At 43.8% G+C, this 16,595-nt stretch overlaps 1 protein-coding gene across 39 annotated transcripts in view; it reads right to left on the minus strand.

Moving 5' to 3' along the window:
- LOC138210910 (receptor-type tyrosine-protein phosphatase delta-like) overlaps positions 1-16,595 on the minus strand; it is a 348,424-nt gene that overhangs the window by 112,846 nt on the left and 218,983 nt on the right. The window contains exon 1 of one of the 39 annotated variants that reach the window (XM_069170314.1): positions 14,598-15,066. The exons of the other annotated variants lie outside the window; for them this stretch is intronic. The gene's annotated coding sequence lies outside the window, so the exon portion shown is untranslated. Of the gene's footprint in view, positions 1-14,597; positions 15,067-16,595 lie in introns of those variants that run through there. 39 annotated transcript variants of the gene reach the window in all.

Consider the following 16,595-nt stretch of genomic DNA (forward strand, 5'->3'; position numbering starts at 1 on the left):
TGGTCTTGCTTTAAGCATAACAGCTGATGAGAAGAGAAGGGGGGGGGGGCATTGGGAAATAAATCAATATCAGGCCATTTACTATCACATTCTATGGTCATCGATGATCTGTCAAACCATTTATTTCAGAGTCTGAACTGCCGTCCAAAATCATTTTCCAAAGAACTTTCTCTACATCCAAAACAAATAATGAATAACTCACAAATCGATACTGTGTGCTTTATCGAGCTCACATGCTTGATTTGAGTCTGGCGCGTGGCCCAATAGTTTTTCATTTGCCAGATATCCTCTTGTGTCCCTCCTTTGTTCTGCTTCGTATGGGGCTAAATAATAGCAAAAAGGCACAGACCTTAAACTGCGTGTATGCAGCGTGTTTGACGGGAGCAACATTAGAAGGACTATATCTTTTCTGAGCATAGCGAAGCTCTATTGCACCCTGCCAGCTCCATTGAGTCATATGTTTTCAGAAAAGACAAACAAGCCCGATTTTAGCAGATGGATTTGACTGTTGAATATATAAAGACTCAACAGTGAGAATCGAAAACATCCGGCACCCTTGATCAGGGCCTCTCAATAGGCCTTGACTTTCTCAATGCAATCGGCGTTGGCAGTGCCACATCGATCTGGGCAACACCCCTGCTGTTATACTGAATGGAGCTGAATAAAATCATCGCAGAAAGACTGAGAGCTCGCCAGGGTAGGGTCAACTGCTTTGACCCCCACCGGGAGGCCAGGCCCCATCTTCCTGAAAAAAACACTACGGGATAAATCGGCTGCATCAGCAGGATGCTCACAGAATCGCTAGAAGAGGGGTTCCGCTGCAAGGTTTTGAGTGACAGGCAAACTAGCACTTTGTGCAGTATTTGACAGGGACGCATAACCAGCTCTTTGAGGAAGTTTTCTTTCAAAGAGAATTGGTCTCGAGCCAAATCAGTTAGCATGTATTGCAGAATGCGTAAGAAATGTAACGTCGTGAAAGAACTGAAAGATGTGAGACAAAAAAAAAAAGAAAGACAGCTTCCTTATTTTATTGAAGAGGGACCTCATGCCTCCCAGTTACTATAGAAAAAGGAACAGAAATGAAGATTTGTTTCATTTCCTGCCTTCCTCTCAGCCAGGTGAAACTGGGGCATTCCTGTCTGCCTAAGTATGAACAAACGACAACGGATCCTCACTGACCCACTCAGCTCCACTGTCTTAGGGTCCCTCTTGGGTCACGGCCTCGGTGTCACATACCGGTGGACGAGAAAGGGATATTGATTACCGATAAACTCATTAAGAACTGAGAGAAGGACTTTCCGCACCGGCACAACAATTTCTTTCTGTCAAAACAAGAGCTTCGCAGTCAGATTGCTTTCACCGATTCAGTTTACTCGTTTGCCCCTTTGAACTCTTTGTTTTGCAAATGAGCTATGGCTCCGTGCCACGTCAACAATTTTAATATCAGCTGTCCCTGACTAAATATATACCTGCGAGAAAATTAGGTGAACATATATTATGTAACAAAATGACGGTAATTCTGATAACAGAGATTCTGACTGTGGTTTCTTGCTTTCGAGACACTGGCCATTATTTCATAGAATGAGTAATTGATAACAAAGTCATGTATCAGCTCCTCTTGTGTTGTGCATCTGTTATCCCTGATGTTAGCTGGCAGCCGACCAGCATATCTGTTTCTATCCTATCCGCATTTCATGTTTAATTTGAAGTGAAGCTTTCAAGGTTGTGAAATCTGGCACATAACAGTTAACTTTGATTCTCTTGTGTAATCCATTTTCTTTGCTCTTAGTTATTTTCCCCCTTCTAAGATTATTGAATTGACACCAACCTCCACTAACGCACTTGTTTCAGTTACGGGACCGTTAACATCTTTAACAAGCAAGTTCAAATTGTATTTGCGACCCACGATAGCCATTATTTGTCTTCCTTTGAACCCCCAGTTTAAGGGAATCCTGTTTGCTGAATGTGGGATGCGGGGAATTAAACTTTTCCAGCATATTGATGATAAACTGCCAAGTTGTTGCCCCTTTGCACCCCGTATGACGCCTCTGCTCTTCAGGCACTGGAAATGATGTGCCTGAAGATCGAGATACCAACGGAGGACGTAGACAACTACTGTTATCACAGCTCTGCTATTAATAAGATCGCCTGCTAGCCTGTGTCCCGAGGTTTGCCGGTCTGTGTTATCACGCTTCGGGACAATCTAAAATGAAACAGCGCTGGCAATGTGGTGCGACTGTGACAGGGGGTAAAAATGGAAAGAAATGTGATGGGCCACGGTGTCAGCGTGGTTAATCGAAAATAATGGCCGGCAATTTATAGTTGCCTTTCTGACCAGCAGTGGATGTACTGATGCAGGAGATCGAATTTTAATGTGTATATTCCATCACTTTATACAGGCTACTGATGTTTAGGGCCCCAGCCAAACAGCACATGAATCTATGGATGGAGGTTATCATAGAGCAATAATAAACTGGAAAACACTCAAAAAACAACTCTGCGTTCAAGCTTGTGCGTGTGCGCATGCCAGCGCATGTTATGGAATGCTTTACAACATTAGGGTGATTTGACAGTCATCTGATTTCCACCTGCGGCCATTGTAATAAATTAACTGAAAAGGGAAAGGGAGGGTGGGAGCTCATGGGGGATGCAAATGAAGGCCACCTGCTGTGCTGTTGAGACCATGGGGAATAGCGAGACCCATCAGTATTTTTCCTCATTTGACAAGAGTCCATCTAATCCTCCTTCCTCGCTAATTCATTTAACTGCGCTCCCCTGGTGTAAAACACCATGGATCCTGGGGGGGGACGACAATTCCAGATGCTGTACAGTCCCACAGCACTTTGCTTTGCAGCTGGGGGTTTTCCTGTCCTTTAAACTACTAAGCCTTGCAATAAACAGAGGAACCAAAGAATTTGTTAAGAAAAAGAGAACTTCATTACTTTATAATAGATACTTCCTTTTAGTTTTTTTTAGTTTTATGAGAGAAAAAAAAATGCTTTGCCGTCATATAGATTTAGTTTGTACAAATATGACATTTAATGCAATTGCAAAGCGTATGTCAATGTTTTGCTAACTGGCTAAACCATAATCTGGCAAGTGAGCATCAGTGATGCCCCCTAATAAGTGACTTGGGTTAAACCTGTACTAATTTATCTAAATGGGTCATGACATGCAACATGACATGTATTTATGACCCAGGCGTCAACTGTGGAGGATCCAAGAAAAGGTGTAATAAAGTTAAAGAGGAAACGCTCGAGTTCCAAACTTGCAGGAATTGAACTGTGATAATAAAAATAAAAAAACGAAACATGAAAAGTGGTCATTGGAAAAGGAGAGCAGGTGGATGACACTGTTCTGTTAACTCACTACAAGCAGCACTTAATCAAGACATTACAGAGCCGTTTGCTTTTTGTGGCAACGTTTACCTGGAAGGGCCTTAGGCGGCGGCAGACGAGCGTTGGCTGTTGGGAGATCATCATGACCGTCTCTGAGAACCGGTTACATCGGCCTCAGAGTCTCTGATCGGATTTGATTAGCATCATACACTTCTGTATGAAGTGAGCGCAGCACAGCTTGACTAACCAGCAAAGTGGCTTGCTATGAAAGTTATTCAAAAGAGCTTCAAAACAGCAGGCCTGCATTGAAATACAGAAATTACAGATCAGCTGTGACTCATGCGCCTCAGTGCTAGTTTTTTTTTTTTATTAAACTCACTCATTAAGCTCAGACTGTATTGTCGCCATCCCCGGCTCGTCGCACAAACCCCAAATAACCACGTATGGGGCATAAGAGGTAGAAATCAGCTGCATACAATTTTCCTTTTAGACCGAGTCACTTTCTGCATTATCTGTCCTGACGTCACAGCTCTTAATGAAGACAGCGCAGCTCACCGCTGACGAGTTCTGCACAGCCAGTCTAAAGATTTTATTTCACTGCTTCCACAGCTCGCCTTATTTCACCATGGCTTAATGAGAGTCGTTTGGAATAATAGGCTTCCATTGAACAGAGGCATCTGCATCCACACAGCTCTAAATGAGTGAGCTAATTTCCAAAGATAATCACCTCTCCTGCTGTGTTTTTATGCAAAGATGCTGTAGATTTTTAGCCTCGGATTTAATGAAGTCAAAAATTGCCTCCAATCCGCTGGTGAGGTTTACAGACGCTGAATGTGTCACTAACATTTTTTCTTTAAATCGTCAAAGAAAAACTGTTATTTTCACAAACATGGCACTTAATTCAAGGATTTATGTCACTATCGAGAAATAATGAGAATACTGTAAAGTCTGCAATGGGATTAACATTTTCCATGGGAAAAATATTAATACTTTGTTTCTATTAACACTTAATTACTTAATATTTGGCAATTTTTTTTTTTTTTTTTTTTTTTTTTAGCAGAATTATTGAGAGCAGCATCATACCCCGAATGAACCTTTCAGTCTGTTGCAGTGTCTATTGGCATCCCTGGGCCAATTTAAATACAAAGTTTCTATTTTACGTACTGCAATTATGCAACACATTTCTAGTTCAAATAAACACCAGGCCAAAAAGTATTATTTCAGGTTGTGAGAATGTCCTTCAAATCTGCTGCTGTATTACGATTGGTGGAAAGCCATCAGATCCATTAGCTCAGCACATAGTCATCAAAACTTTCTAACTGCAAAGAAACCCTTGGCTTTACTGCCCGCTTGAAATACGCCTCAATCTGTGCAACAGAGAAATTTCGACTCGCCCGACTGAAGCACTTCATGCTGCTGCAGAGACATAAAAAGAACTACAAACGCTTTTTACATGTTTCTAAGAGCAAACAAGTGAGATTTCTTAGGATGCCTGGGTAATGAAGTCCGCCGGGACATTCAGAGACACAATTAAAGGATGAAGTGAGCTCTCTTTTTCTCTGTGTCTTCTGTCTCCCGCTTTCTTCCTCTCCAATCCCTTGTTTAGTCCCAGTGTGCGTGTGAGTGTTGTCACTGATGACACAGAAGCTGTGGCGTCATGCAGTCACTGCAGATGGCAGATATGAAAAAAAAAAAAAAAGGAACAGGAAGGGAGGAATCGCTTACAAGTCGCGTAGCCCATTTTGACAGAGAGAAAACCCTGGCTTGTCAGAACAAATGGGAAAGGTCACACACTGTGACAATGTAGTAATGTCCCATTCACTGAACTACACTCTCCTTTAGTTAACTTCCCACTTTTACGTCAACGAACTTGTCTTTTTAAAAAAAAAAAAAATGTCGTGCCCTTTTATTCCTGTAAAGGTTGCACTGGAGGCAGCCACCAGCTAAGGGAGACAGAGCTGTTTATCACATTCACTTTGTATTTATGCAGTTGGGTTAGAGAGACGCCGTCAGTGATTTGGCAACATTTACAGTACTTTTCCCCTGGCGGCTCTGTTGGAGTGGCCGTTGCAAAGAATTTATACAATATGAAAGAAACAGCAGCAAGAGGTTAATTCCCCGGTGCAGTGTTATGCAGGCTGGCAATCCAGGCGGAGGAGCAAGACAACAATATGGCGAGCAGCTAACGCGGGACATCCTCCTCACAGCTCTGTGTTTAGCTTATCACAATAGACGGTCGGGACGGTTTCCAAATAACGGCAGAGGGTGGGAAGAAGGGAGAGAGAGCAGAAGGAAGGGGAAGAAGGGATTGCATTGTAATGTGTTTTCATGGCTACCAAATGAACCTTTCTATAGACTGTTACACAAAGAGCCCAGTACGGTAGACCGAACGCACGCACTCACGCACACACACACACACACACACACACACGCCCACACACAGTCACAGTCACACACACACACACACACACACACACACACACACACACACACACACACACACAGACAGACACTCGCACACAGTCACAGTCACACACACACACACATACAGACACTCGCACACGCACGCGCACTTCTTGGACTGAAACAGCAATGAAAATCAGCAAAGCAAAAAGAAAATCCATTTGCAATATTTGAAGCTTGGGGGGGGTGGAGGAGGAGCGGGAAGGGGGTGGTGGACAGCATCAACAGCTACATTGCCATCCGGCTGCCCATTTTTTTTCAAACACTTATTAGATGTCTTTCTGAACTAATAATTCTAAAATAAAATGTGCTGTAATTGACACCTTTTTTTTCCTTGTCTGAACCTGAGGCAAGACATCAAATAAGGATGACGCTTAAGTCTAAATCTCGGTTTCAACTACAGCGACAGCGGTAATGTTTTAGTCTCGATTGTACCGAGTAAATATTAATATTATCCCTACCGACTCCTTTTCCTGCTAATCATATGTGCGTGTGTGCGTGCGTGCATGTGTGTGTGTGTGTGTGTGTGCGCGTGTGTGTGTGGTGTGTGTGTGTGTGGTGTGCGCGCGTCCTCTATTTCTGTTGCTTCCCTTGTGAAATCTAGAATGTACTGTACGTAGCCACTCATGGCCCAAGTGTTGTCATCACATCACACAGACCAGAACTCGCAGCCTTTGCTATCTGGGGATCTGATCTCAGGCGTTATTTGTTGCTTTGCATGATGTAACCTAAGCAGCATATTATGTTAAACTTGAAGCCACTGGAAAAAAAAAAAAAAGAAAAGCGAAGGCCGCACTCGAGCATTCCAATCCCCATGTACAAACTTTCCCTTTCTCCCCGTTAAGCACATAAACAAGGTGGCGTCCGGTTACAGTGACGCTTAAACTCTCCTGGAATGTTTCTTTAGGGTAGATCGACAAGAGAATACATGCAAGGACGAGGTAAGGGTAGGTAGAGGATTAAGTGTGGCGGCTGGGGTCACGGTGCCCTACACCTGACACGGACTTCCCCGAACAGAATGAGCAACTCGGTGGAAAATCTTTGTATTAGAAGGTCACGGTAACTGTAATTTACTCGACTCTTTTGAAGCTTCATGGGTTTCATCGACAGATGGTGGCATTGTGGCGATTGCAGCTGTAAAACTTGAATGCATCGTGAGGCGTGTCACTAAAAAGAAATACCTCGTTAGGCTAATTCATGCCTGCCGCAAAGTGGTTGGCGACGTTCTTAAAAGCGCAGACTGTGGTACTTTAGGTGTGACAGTACGACACAACCGATTTCACTCGGTGGGCCTCGTGACGACATTTGCGCGCCCTTTCTTCGCGTCGTGGGTGATTTCCCGCTTCGAGAAAAAACCTCAACATAAAATTGCCCTGATGTTGATCTGCGTTGCATGTGTGGTTATGAATAACTCGGGGACTTCACAGGGTTTGGTATGTGCAGCTTATTTATGCTATCTATGGCTCTGAGCTATTTCTAGTGTCTTGAGCGAACTTCATTTGAGAGTAACCCAAGTCTGCTGAACAACTCTGTCTAAAACTGCCTTTCTATGTTTAACTGTTGCCATCGCATCTCCCAGTGGATTTGCGTATGCACAGAGCCAAATATAGTTAATTGCTCAATGGGTTCGCGGGCATGTAAAAGTCGTTGGACGCCAACTCCTTACTTGTCGATTTTGGTGCGCCAGGCCGTTATGCCTTCCCAATGTTTGGATGCTCAACGTTAATAGATAGGACTTTTAAGAAATACACGCTTTTCCCTACCTACGGAAATGTAAACTATAAATACATCGGCGTGGTCACCTGCACCATAGTTTTCTAGCCTGACTAAATATAAACAAGGCCTGTCTGCGCGGTGTTATCTTTTACAGTGTGATGCAACTCTCCGAAACCCCTCTGAAATAGTTCCTAAAATATACATGAAAAGGGAATGGAAAGATATACCCATTTTTTGTTCCTGTGTCGGTCGTTTGAAGACCCAAGCACAACCTTCATCTGTCATCCCTAAAATATCACAATGAGGCAGGAAATAATGGACAGTAGGAAGAAAAAGACAAAAAAAAAAAGAAAATCCTCGTGTTGTCGAATGGAGTTGTCAGCATTGTTGGCACCACTGGAGCACATCTGCATGAGCAACATTACTATAAAAAAAAAAAGACAAAATACCAAAAAGTTTCCTTTCAGGTCTTGGCAGGTTGGAAATAGGCAGGACAAGGAAACGCTGCAGCTCACATTAATGTCTCGTACCCACTCATTTCTTTCCCACACAGAGCTCTGTATTCCCCCCGGGCTGCCATTTGTTTTGCAAAATGCATGCATGAAATTCTTGAGACCAGCCTCCCCACGAGAGCCTAAATAATAGATTACCAACACAGCATCCAGCCTGCGCTATAACTTCAGCCCCGACTGTCTGGCCTCATTAGTGAGGGAAGTGTAAAAGATAGCCAGCTGCTAGCCCAGGTGACGGCACTCAGCTCTGGCCTTTGGCAGTAGCGGCCCACCCTAAAGAGAATATACGGCGTCTCGCTCTGTGCAATTCATCTTGTAATCCGCCTTAAAGCTGCTAAGCTTCTGTTGAAGCCAAATGAATGGTGACCAATGGCAAGAAAGATGAAGACGGAGGGAGAAGTGGGTGAAAGTTTCGGTGAGAAGCACAGAGAGGGAAGAAAAGGACTTAAAATGTGGTAGATTCATCTGTGCGTGAGGAATGAAAGGTGGTTGGTTTGGGCTGTCTGGGCAGAACCAGAGGTGACCTAAACCATTTTCATCCACTGATTGCCCCCCCCCCTTTTTTTTTTTTCCTCCTTCTTCCCCTCCCTCCATCTTTTTTTTTTTTTTTTTTTTTTTTTCACTCTCTGTCTCTCTCGCCCTCTCTCTCCATGTCCGCTTCCAAATGGCAGTCATTATACCGGACATGAAAAGTCATTTTAGTTCCGCCTGGCTTCTTCAAAGCAGCTAGCTATAATTGCAGATTGAGTAGGGAGAGAATGCAGGGGTTATACAGAATTTAAACATGGACTTCTAACCTTGCAGTGATGCAGGAATTTAAATTTGAATTTAAAAACAGGAAGGATAAATGAGGAATATTAAAGAACACATTTTCTCACCGTGTCAATGTCGACAAAATATTCTCTTTTTTTTTTCTTTTACTACATTTCTTACTTTGCGTGCAAGCTATCCAAACATATTTTTTTTTTAAATCTCCCTGTGGACACGGGGGTGCCAAACATGCGAGCGGACTGGATCCCATTACAACACGTGTCACTTCAAGAGTTATGGCACAAATTGGGGAAACACTTCCAAATTATGAAAAATCCATCCCTTATTAAATGCATTTCTCATTCGTGAAATTGCTGTATGGCAATGTCACTGCACTTTTTAATGGAATTCTCCGCTCTTTGCCAATTCCAGTAGGAGTCTGGAAAATGCAAATGGACAACAAATACTAATCTGAATACCCTTTGTTCTTAAGCTTCATTTTAGGTAAAAGTCATTTTATTTTAGGTTTATTGTATGCCAATAATTTCCTATGGTTGTTTCTCCTGCAACAAACGCTGTATGTTTTGTGTATTCTTAGGCTTTCACATTCTTTCCCATCCCTGTGCGTGTATGCACGTACTTAATATGTGCATGTATGTGTGTGTGTGTGTGCGCGCGCACGAGTGCGTGTGTGTCTTACAAATTCAGCCTCGAAACAGTTTACAGTCCCTGAGGGTCATATATATATATGTAGCTCTTTCCCAGTTTACGAGCTCGCCGCCAGTCTGAGCTGAGCACCCCTCCCCTTGCACTTATCTCTTGCACCCTTATATTTGGCACAGCAGGTAGTGTAATTGTTCTTGGAAAGAGCCTATCAACTAAAGCCCCCATTTTTGACTTCTTGTCGCAAAGACCTTTATCATAACACCCTATTTTTGGCCGGCTCCAGGCTCTAACCGCGGAGTGCCTCCGAACAAAAGTGTTTCAGCGAAGTCATTCCCTTTTGATGGGGGGGGGGAAAGGGGGAGGGGGAAGAGGGGGGCAAGTCGGGAGGTGAGTAGACACAGAATATAGACTGGAAAATATGTCTTCTGTACAAGACCCTCGCCGCCGTCCACTCCAGCGTCCCCCATCCGTGAAACGCAACCCCCACTAACTCTCTTGCGAGCAGAAACAAATTCTAAAACTGTCATACTTTAATTGAAATTCCATCACTTGTGTGGCTGCTATTGTGGAATAATTTGATAAAGCTGTGTGACATGAATGCACAGAGCTGCCCGCCACTTCCATTTCTTCTCCCAGCTTTTATTTCCTCATTCCGCCGGTTATTCAAATGAACCTCAGTGGAGTCTGCTCTCAGCCTTTCCAAAAATGTAGATAAGAGAAAATGAGACAATGGGAAGGGCATAAAAAGAAATAATGTTTTGGGTTGCAACACAATCAGAATTAAGTCCTTAAAAATATCACCCTGCTACCATTTCACACCCCACCACCTTCATCCTTGCAATATTTGAAACCGTGAATTACTATGTTTCACGTGCAGTCTTCAGTTTATTGTAATTAGCCCCAATTCTCACAAAGTGCTAATAGTGTCAGATTGTTAGTTGCTGGATGTGGGATGATCCAAAATGGAGGTCAAGGGCAGAATTAGAATCCTCTGCCAGTGCCACTGACCCCGATCCAAATCCATACCAGCATACTCCCTCCCCCCTCTACGTCTTCACAACTGGCTACAGGCGTTTGGCATCCATCACATCTCCTGAAACCCAATCTGCAAGCAAAGGACAGCTGCGCTAGAAAAGCGGTCCCCCCCCCCCCACCCCTTCCCTGTTTCTGACACATCGGTGCTCCCCCTGTACTCGAAGCCTGGGGGCAGTGCCCCAAGGCGAAGCATTCTGAGCTGAACCATGTTCAAATTGATACTGGGCTTTTGTGTTTTAACACATACAAGTACATTTATCAAAGGGAGATGCCTGTAGTGAAATCAAGATGAAAGAATGGGGACTTTTTTTTTTTTTTTTTTTTCATTAACTCATTTTGACGAGACTCATTTGAGAGAGAGAGAGAGAGAATATAAGAAAGGGCAGACCGAGAAAACAGGAGGAACAAAACTGGAGAATAAGAGTACCCAGGAAAGAACAAGCTCAGCTACAGCCCTGTGCTGTGCTCCCTCCGCTGCCAAATAATATTTACGCCTCAGCTTTCTGCCCTGACAGGGTGATGGACAGTAGAGGTGGTTTTGCCTGGGCGTGAAAATAGGCTTCTTATTATTCCAAGCCAGTGGCAACTTGAATATCAATAAAAAACCGCTAGCGTTTCCCTATGTGTAAAACCAATGCCCCGTAGCGGTGGTTTTTATCAAGCAACCCACCCTTGACGCTAGTTATGCAGTACTAGAGGTTACGGGAGGAAATGCTTGCCAAGTAAATAAGTGAGTGAAGCGATTGAATCGAGGGGGGGGGAAACACAGCGGGACCGGGGCCAAAGTGAACCAAGGGTAAAGTCATGATCACTTCATTATGCTGCGGTGCAGCTCAGTGTTGTGCGAAATCAAACTGCTTTCTCATTTGTCACAATGCATCAAGCCGGCCTCTGTGAAGTGGGTTTGTTGTCGGCGGGAGGCCCCTGGCGCACAGGCGCACACATCAGTTGATTAACAGGAGGAAACTTAACTCCGAGACATACAAAATACATCCGCGCACGCACGCACAGTTAAAAGGCACACATACTAACACTGACGTGACACATGGACACGCACCCCCTCCCCTCCTGCCTGCCACCCCTCCCCCCCCCCCCCACACACACACACACAATATGACATCGACTCGTCAAACTTCTCTCCTGCATTCGCCAGCCACCTACCGTGCCAGCTAGCCGGCCGGCCTGCCAGTCAGTGGGTAGCTGCTAAGGGCCATTGTTGGCACAAAATAAACGAAAATCCACCCACCGGATTACAGAGGGCAGGTAGTGAGGGGGAGGGGAGGGGGGGGGTGATTGCTAACAGACCTATTGGCACTCCATCTCCTCCACTTCCAACACCACGGCGCCTGATAATTGTGGCCTCTGTGTTTACGTATCCATTTTTGTAATGTAAGTGTTGATTTCTCATTCCACACTTGTAATAGAGGCCCTGGCCTTGGAATTCCTGAAGTGGTGCTCACACACACACACACACACACACACACACACACACACAGGCATAGGCACATGTGTGTACACACACACACACCGATACAGTACACAAACTTTTTTTCTCGCTCTGTTTTTTTTTTTTTCCAGACTCTTGAAAATAAACCAGTGAGTCAGAGCTACTTGGCTGTGCTTAAACAATGGGACTGTGAGGTGTAGGCACACTTGTTTGAAAGAGGACTTGGCGTTGTGCCAGAGAGGGACACGGATAAGGAAATATTCAAAGCTTCTTCAGTCCATCCAAATGCTTTTACGTTAAATGCACTGCCGTCGGTGAGCTTAAATTAAACCAGCAGCTCGACCAGTAGCCATCAGAGAATCACAAGTAAACGTGCGCTGGAAGAGCAATACAAATAAAAGACACTTAAAAAACACTGTTGACTTCTTGAACATTTCTTTCTAAAAAAAATATATATATATATCGCTGTTGTCCCTTCCAGCCACTGTCAGAAATGTAGGATATGATTTCAGACTTTGCTTCAGGCACAAAAAGAAACTGGAGGAAAAGAGTAGATCGGCGGGCACAAAAAAACAGCCAAAGTCCCTTATAGGCACTTTCTAACCCCTTATATCATTTTTCAATTTAATAGCTTGCATGCCATGAACTGTTTGTATTCTCCACACACACACACACACGTACTACACGCACACACACACACACACACACACACACACACACACACACACACACACACACACACACACACACACACACACACACACACACACAATTGGTGAATGAGTCACAAAAGCTTGAGCCTTTCCCCTTTCAACTCCTTTACACTATAGTCTGCGTTTACCTTTTCATAATCTACTTTAAGATTTGTTTTCACAAAAGCTACATGGAGGGTTTGAAAACAGCATAAGGTGAAGCACGAGGGTTTGAGTGAAGATGGCCGCGTCGGTGCCGCTTTTCGATGACTGAGACACTTTGTTCCCTTCAGCGACTTTCGATAGCAAGCACTTAAACTGAGCACCATATCCATTTTGCCCCCCCCCCCCCCCCCACCTCTTTTGAGTGCTGCCGTCGCAACAGCAAAATTGGAAATCGAATGTGTGGTGACAGCGTTAATTGCGCTGTGTCAAAATTGGGTGAGTGCTAATTGTTTGAGCTGGGAACTGTAAAACATGTAAGACGGTGGAGGTGCTGGGTGTGCTCTCCCAGAGTGCTTACGGGGCGATAAACCCGGTAATGCTCGAGCAAACACACATGCACACTAATTTGCATGTTGAAACACACGCGTGTACACGCAGACATGCACATTTACTGGCCCTTCAAAACATCTCACTGGCCCTTCTCCACCTTCAATCACTCGCCTTTTCATTTACCTTTTTCCAGACAGCAGTATCGCAATGCTATTTTTTTTTATTTTTTTTTAAACTCTGTGCGAAGTCCTTTCATCCATTTTTACATCACAACGCCTCCTAACGTGAATTTGCATTATTTATAACAAGCTGATCATCACATAATCAGTTGTTTTGTGAGCTTTGGAAGTCCCTGTGTTCATTTGGTGATAATATTCTAAAATTGGTTCATACACCCAGACGAAAGTTGTTGTTGTTGTTCTTGTTGTTGTTTTTTTTCGCCAGTTAGAGGGGGTGTTGGCATGGTATGGTACCTAAAATACCATGTCTGTGGTTTGCGTCGTCCCTCTCTACTGCATTGTCCTCCCTGGTTGGAGAGAACGAGTCCCCTAGCGGCCCAACTGGCACACTGAGCACAGGTGGTATGCGCTTCTACTGGAAATAAAGCTTCACTTCCACCTGATTGACAGAGCGGTTGCGTGACCGACCGACTCTCTGCCTGTCTGAACTGATATCTCGCTGCTTTTCAAATGTGCGAGCTCTTTAAAGAGCACCGTCAACTTTAAACCTCCACCAAAATATATTAAAAAAAAAAAACGCGGTCTAAAATAAGACGCATACGATGAGGGATCTCTGGAGAGTTGCAGGAATGCACTTTGAAAATTCTTCACAATACCGCTCGCTGGAAAGGCTTCCACAACTCTAAAAGGATGCACTACATGAACTGTATTTAAGCTTAAAGTGAGCTTAAAATAACGTGCGAACTGGGCTGATGATGTTATTTTTTTTTGATAACGTGGCGCTGAGCAAATAGTTACAAGCCCACTCAACGCGCAACATAAAGGTAATGCGTGCGTATTTAAAACAATGTGTGGCGACAAAATTACTGGAATCGAAACAAGATTGTAACCTCCGTCCCCTCAACACACACCGCAAACCGTGACAATAATAATTTAAAAAAAACACATTACACCTGCGCGTCCACATATAGTTTATGTAAGGTACATATTCACGGTAGTAATTAAAGCAGGTAATGACGGTATGCAGTTGAGGCGCTATTCGCGTGTTTTATCTATCGGAGGTTGCGCGCATTCCCAATAAACTATGCGTAAAACAACCATCGGCACGTGAATGAAAAGACTGTACCCCCTTAAAACACGCTCACGGACTGTTTGCACTCGGGGAGTAAATCCCGTCAGGGTGCCGCTAATGTGTTTTGAACCAACTTCACGGGGCTCGACGGACACCTGAAATCACTGCGGCAGCGACTTCAGTTCCGACTGTCACCACCTCCAAACTCCCGGGCTCGTCAAAACAGTCTTACCTTATCACCATTTTGCGGTCAGTTTGAAACGCAGTCTCTCCTCTTCTTTTTTTTTTTTTTTTTTTTTTTTTTTTTCCTGTGTACAGAGAAGTCGAGAGTTTTTTGTTTTTCTTGTTTTTTTTTTTTTTTTTTTTCTTTTTACATCCAGTAATGGCAGTCGAGTCCCGGAGAAATCAAATAACGTGAAGGAAAGAAATCCGTCCTCAGGTCTTTTTCTTTCCCCCCCCCCTCCCAGCTCTTAATGTCGTTCCTTTCCTCGAGTTGTCCGTCACCAACGCATTGACGATTGTCGGGGAGATGGGGGCGGAAAAAAAAAACCCACGCACGTGGGGCGTGTAGAATATATTCTCTGGTTTGGGTCTGTCTGTGTTGTGCTCTTTAGATCTTCATTGAACTGAACGTGGCGAGACTGTGGTTGTTTTTGGAGAGTGCTGTGTAGCTGGACACACAGCTCTCTCTCTCTCTCTCTCTCTCGGTATCCCTCTCTCTCTCCCTCACTCACTCACTCACTCACTCTCACCACTCTCGCTCGCTCTCTCTCTCTCTCTCTCTCTCTCTCTCTCTCTCTCTTTGCCGAGACCCGAGCACGAACTAAGAGTGTGTGTGTGTGTGTGTGTGAGGGGGGGCTGGGGGGGCTGGGGTGACGTCACTCAGCGAGGTCCCACACTGCCAGCTCTCCTGGATCAACCCCCCCCCCCCCCCCCCCACCCCCCAAGTCCAGTGCAGGAATGTGCACTTGGACATGGCTATTTTAGAGGAAGATTTGTGTTGAGGAGAGACATGGGAGCGTGTGTGTGTGCGTGGGTGAGTGTTTAGGTCTGACCCGGTAATTATTTTCAGATGCTAAGCCGTGAGAATATGAATACATGTGTCAGACCATATGTGTGTGTGTGTGTGTGTGTGTGTGTGTGTGTGCGCGCGCAGCCAGTGCCAGCTATTCTACAGCTGTAGATGTATTGTCATTTTAGTCATTTAGAGGGGTATTTCATGCACCAGAATTTACACCACATTCTGATACACTACAAATACCACAAAAGCACATACTGTCAAGTCATGTCAAGTTTCTGACATGACTTCAGTGTGCGGAGTATTCAAATCATTCACTGAGGCTTTATAACAGCAGCAATGCCCCCACCATAAAATACATAAAACATAAAAGTCTGGCCCTACAATTTGAAGATTTAGCAACAAAATGTACTTATCTGAAAAAAAAGAAGTAATAATAACACATAATACTCTTATCACAGTTAGATTATCGTATGATTGGTTTATTATCATTGATGCAGTGTTATTTAAGCAGTACTTTTATTGCTATAGTAAGTGAGGGTGAAGCTTTTTTTGAGCCACTCTAAATACTTATAGATAGTTCAATCTGTAACAATGCATCTTATTTGATAAATTGTTAATGTTTTGTATACATTTTTAATCTGAAAACTAGTAACTCGAGCTGTCAAATAAATGTTTTGGGGCAAGAAGTAAATGGCAAAAATGAAGCACAGTACTTGAGGTCATTGACACCACTGACAATATATAGTAAATACCGTTTTCAAACAAAACATTGCTGAAAAAAAGTGCAGCATAATAATGATAATAAATCATAATATGACAGCTCAAGTTCAGTAGCAGTTGTGCACATTACTTACATGTGCTTAGTTACTTTGCACCAACAATCCTCATGCAGATGAGAGGCAAAGTGTGGCACACACAGATTTATAATGGTTCAAGTAATGTCAATACAAACTCCATAAAAAAAAAATACAACGCCATCACGTGCAGGAGGGTCACTATAAACTAATCACAAAGAGCCACAGACACACTTAAAGTCCCTGTAGGGATATTATATTGATTCTGTTGTCAGGTTGGACTTAAATGTGCATGCATGTCTATTTGGAAGGAATATTTTTTTTTTTTTTTTTTTTTTTTTATCAGAGGCATTACTTCTGTATGTAGGAGCGCTGCCTTCATAGACTGCAGTATGTGCTCCAAGATCAGGCTGTT

Source organism: Embiotoca jacksoni, unplaced genomic scaffold (genome assembly GCF_022577435.1).
Source record: "Embiotoca jacksoni isolate LCO1_2020_lvr unplaced genomic scaffold, fEmbJac1.0.p SCAF_49, whole genome shotgun sequence".
In the NCBI taxonomy this organism is placed as follows: domain Eukaryota; kingdom Metazoa; phylum Chordata; class Actinopteri; family Embiotocidae; genus Embiotoca; species Embiotoca jacksoni.